A 4,937-nucleotide genomic window follows, 5' to 3' on the forward strand; every position below is an offset into this window, starting at 1 on the left:
AAACAAAGGTGTGTCGCCGATGAAAGCTTCAGATGTTCAGCAGCGCTTGGATTGCGGATATGGCGCGCAGCCGAATCTGGTTGGCTGTCTCTATCTCTTTGATATCGTCATCGGCAGAACCTTCGATCGGCTTCAGCTTCCTCTTCAGTTGCAGCGCTTTACGACCATGGACGTTTCGTTCCTGTTCAAGATGCTTGATGGTCTCCGGCAGTTGACTCTCTTCTTGCTGGGCTTGGGACAGAGCGTCTTCTACTTGCTTGAGTTCAGCCAGCAGAGCTTCTCTTTTTGCCGATAGATCAGACACTTTCTGCTTCAGTGCATCACCTGAGGACTTTAAGATGCCGATGTTCTTATGTTTCTCATCGGCTAAGAGTTTTTCTTTCATCATCTCCTCAGAGAGCTGGATTTGAGCAGCTCTATCGGCAAGGCGTCGAGTAGCTCTCTGGTACTGTAGCTGGCGGCTTTCTAGATGTGCAGCGTGGAAGAGTGCTTCTTCGGTATCGGCAGGAATTTGGCCTCTAAGAGTCTTGAACAGGGCCTTGGCTGGGTCAGAATCGTTGACCAGTTGAGTTGTGTCTTGATGAAGTATGGCCGATAGCTCCTCCAGCTTAGCTCTGGTTTCTGCCGATACAATTCCAACTGCCCGAGAGGAGCTTGCTTCCTCGCCTTCTTCTTCGAAGATATCAATAGCGAAGGAGAACAAGCTGTTGGGAGAATCTTGTTCCTGAAAATGAAAATGAAATAGGTCAATTTTATGGTCAAAACTTCGGCAGACGATACCGATGGAAAAGTGGATGACTTACTTGCTTCAAGGCGATTTCTTGCCTTTGACTCAGAGAGGCCGATGGAGCTGCAGGTTGATCGGCAAATGTTGCCGATAGAACGATATCGCCTGAAAGAAGACAGGAAGGATTATAAGAATAAATGAAAATAAGTTTATCGGTAGGAGTATTGTTGGGATATGTTACCCGGAGGAGGAACAACAGTTGTTTGAATTGAGGAGACCGCCGATGATATAACTGGACCTGCCGGGCCAGTTGTTTGTTCACCTACGTCAGCTGATGCACCTGCCGTTTGAGGTTCTTCTTGCTGAGGTTCTTCCATCTGTGGTGCTTCCTGTATTGATTGAGGAGATGGTGCTTGCTGTGCCTGGACTTCTGGAGGAGAAGGGGAAGATTCCACCGGGATTGGGGACACCGGAGGAGGAGGAGGAGTTGCCACTTTCTGACGCTTTGTTCCAGTCTTAGCACCTTGGACGCCTTTCCTCTTTGGCTGGCTAGACTGGGGGGCATCGGCACCTTGGCGTTTGGCTTTTGCCGATGCACCAGTTTGCTGCAACAACGATAAGGAGTTTATGAGCACAGATAACCGATATAAAGATAGTCAGCATAAATAAAAAAGGGTTTTAACAGATTGCCTTGAAAGCTTGCGCCAGAGTGGAAGCAGTTACCGTTGGTGATGTCTGAGTTTTCCTGGTGGTAACTTTCTTGAGACGCGCACCCCGGTGCACGATGGAAGCCAGAGTAGTAGCATTGTGGCCGATTGAGGAGATCGGGCCTGATGGGAATAAGTCGATCGGCTTGCCACTCCTGCTAACCGATGGGGGGGTGTTGTCAATCTGCAAAAGGAATACAGGGGTAAGTTACCGATGGGAATAGTATTGGAAAATGAGACATCGGTTTAAAATACTTACAGTGTCATCAGGGACTTCGTATTCGGGGTCGATCATGCCGTGGTATGAGAGGGCCGATCTGCAGAATAGATTCTCCTTCCATTCTGCCCACCATAGCTTGTATGCTTGAGTGATAAAGGCAGCTGGAACCCATTCTGACAGATCTACATCTGTATCGGCATTTGGTGGTAGCTGGGCTACTCGAGTCCACTCGAGGAGGTTAGCGATGGGTTCTCTGGGCTTTATTACATCGGCATAAGGAAGTGCGATCGGCAATTGGCCGAAAGCTAGCTGGCGAGCTAATGCCGATGGATTATAAAATTCATAGGTTTGGGGAGAGGTTTTCGTGCTGCCGAAGAAGTTCACTGGTATGGCTCTGGGAGTCACGATTGCCATCATCACCTCATTGTCCCTATCAAGAGCTTCGTCGAACGGATTGAAGGTCAGAGGAAGCATGCTATCTGGGTCGTCATAAGCCAGCCATGGTCGTTCATCTCTGGCCAGACCCTCATACAGCGTCTCGAAGAATCGGCCGATCTGATCCGGAATGTTCCCTGAACCGGGTAAAACTATAACAGCTTCGCCAAAGTTCAGGGGGGCACGTGTTGCCGATTCCTCTTCACCTAACACATGGTTCTCGGCTATATCTCTTGGGAAGTGCTGAGAGAACAAGTTGAGATCGAGGCGCTTGTGCAGGTGCAGATTGAGCCACATATTAATAAACCACCTAGGACCTCCCAAGTTGCCGATAGGTTGGCCGAGCAGGAGTTTCTGGACTACCTGATGAAGAAGGTGATAAACAGCGCCGAGCAAATAACGACCGAGAGGAAATTGACCACCGCTAGCCAGTCTTTCTGCTGCCGATAGATAGACAGAAGTCGGTCCTGCCGATCGACCACAGAATACAAACTTGTCTAGCCACATGTTCAGAAAGGTGGTTTGCTCCTTTATGGTGACAGGCCCTCTCCCGCGGTACTTCTGGATGTACCCTGACCAGCCGCCGATAGCGCGAGTCTCCACTTTGGCACTGGGGGCGGTATCAAAAAAGTGGGTGCTATCGGCAGAAGATATGTCTAACCCAGTAAGCATGGCTACATCGGCAAGGGTAGGAGAAGCAGGGCCGTGGCCAAAAACAAAAGCGTTGAGAGTGTCTGACCAAAAGTAAGATGCAGCTATCAGCAATGACTCGTTCCTGTGCATATCGGCAATGGACAACCTAATGCATTGAGCTAATTTCCTCTCACCCCATTGAACTTCATAAGAGTTGCTGACCCTCAAGAACCAGTCTTTCCACCCTACAGTAGGGCTGGGCCAAGAGCGAAAGGTGTCCTTCCATAGATCTAGAGCAAAGTTTTCAGCTCTAAAGGGAATCCTGTTGGTTTCTGCGTTGATAAGGTCGGTTGGATCTGGATCCCCTAGAGGGCCGAGGCATTGAAGATGTGGTTGATCGGTAGGAATGACAATTTTTTTGGATAACTCCTAGTGTTTTGGGGAATAAAGATACAAAGAAAAAGGAGAAGGAAAATATTCGGTAAGGTAAATCGCAGATGAACAGGAATGCAGGAAAAAGGTACAGCAGATGAGATGGAAGTCTGACCTCAGGGACGACGAAGCCAACGGCCATCTTGTCGTGAAGGGGACGCTGGAAGACGCCGGAGTTGATGAAGAAGAATGCTTGTCGGAGATCTTGAGGATTGAGAATGGCGCCGCCGCTGGAAAAGTGAAGTTGGATGGCAGAATGATGTAATGGGGGAGGAGTACCCAAGAAGGAACTATTTATAGGGCAAGATGGACAAGGGCAAATCTGACTTATTTCTTTGCCGCATCCGAGAAACCCGAGGGTACTCAAGTGGATATGGTAACTGTTCGCACGATAATCCAGGGATTGTGCAGGTGATTTGACAGGAAGCGGTCATTATCTAAAGATATTTTACTGTGCGCGATCTCCTGGTCGGTCCATCGGTGATATTCTATAACGGTCGTCCTGCCGATGGGCGGATAGAGGGGAAGTAACCGTTTTTTGCGAATCTCCTGGGCAGAGCATCGGCAGATCTTTGTAACGGTATTGTTGCCGATGTACGACTAAAAGAGATGCCCGTTTAGGAAGTTGGAGATTTCGAGGGATCTGCGGAGGATTAGGATCAGATGTGTCCAGGTTGAGGTTGATGGTTACCAGATTAGGAGCATTAATTGCGGAGGAGACATCATTACTGCAGAGAATTTCGGAGCATTAATAGTTTTATACTCCGAAACTGGGGGGCATGTGTTGACACCATTTTTGGGCACGTGTCCAGGATGGCAGGACAGGGTGGCAGTACGATGCGGGTTGCTGGTAAGGATGGTTGCCGATGAGGGAAAGGTTGAATGTGACTAAGTCCTCAGGCAGTAATATGGTGCCGATGACCAAGTAAAAGGGTCTGCCGATGACTATGGCAAGGGGATTGCCGATGACGCGAAGGAGGAGTCCGGAAGCTGCCAGTTGTCATGTGGAGGAGTTTCGGTTTGTCACGAAGGATGGTTTTATTATTTCCTTATGTTATTCGCATCGTTTTGTATACGGGTTCCGTGTAATTTGGAATTCGAATTCTAATCGTGTCTGGTCGTAGCTCTTTGAGCAGGGTATAAATATAAGCCCTAGGACCTTGTAATCAGGATATCTATCTATCAAGAAATCAATCAAACATACGTTTTTACTCATATTCCACCATCTACTTTTCGACGACTTCGTCATACTTTTTTCTTTTTATTACGAGTTCTTAGGAATTCGTCGACTTAAGCTCGGCGTGTTCTCGAGTTCCGCGTGAGTACCTCTTAGCCGTGACATCCGGGCGCATCGCTGTTGTCAGGACTAAAGTATTCGAGTTATCACCTTTGCCGATAGCAAGGTCAAATCGGCTGGCACGCCTTAACGTTTGAATCGGGTATTAGCCCTTTGTGTTTGCAGATCAATTTTGCATCAACACTGCTTTGTTTTCCTCATCTGAAATTGTACAAACTATCTCGATCCGGAGTTTGCTAGATAGGCGGCGCTTGCCGTTCAGTATGACGAAGGCATGAATTGTATAGTTGTCGGATGGATCTTCTGGCCATGTTTACTTCATTAATTGTTGTAAAAGTTTGCTGTATTTTTTTGTAGATTTGATCAAATGGATGGAATCGGATACTATACGGGCATTCTCACATCAGATTCCGATGAGCATATTACTGGATTAGGAGACTTGACCTTTCCAATGATTCCACAAACCCAAGCAAATACTTATGATAT

The sequence above is a fragment of the Sorghum bicolor genome, chromosome 8 (genome assembly GCF_000003195.3).
Source record: "Sorghum bicolor cultivar BTx623 chromosome 8, Sorghum_bicolor_NCBIv3, whole genome shotgun sequence".
Lineage (NCBI taxonomy): Eukaryota > Viridiplantae > Streptophyta > Magnoliopsida > Poales > Poaceae > Sorghum > Sorghum bicolor.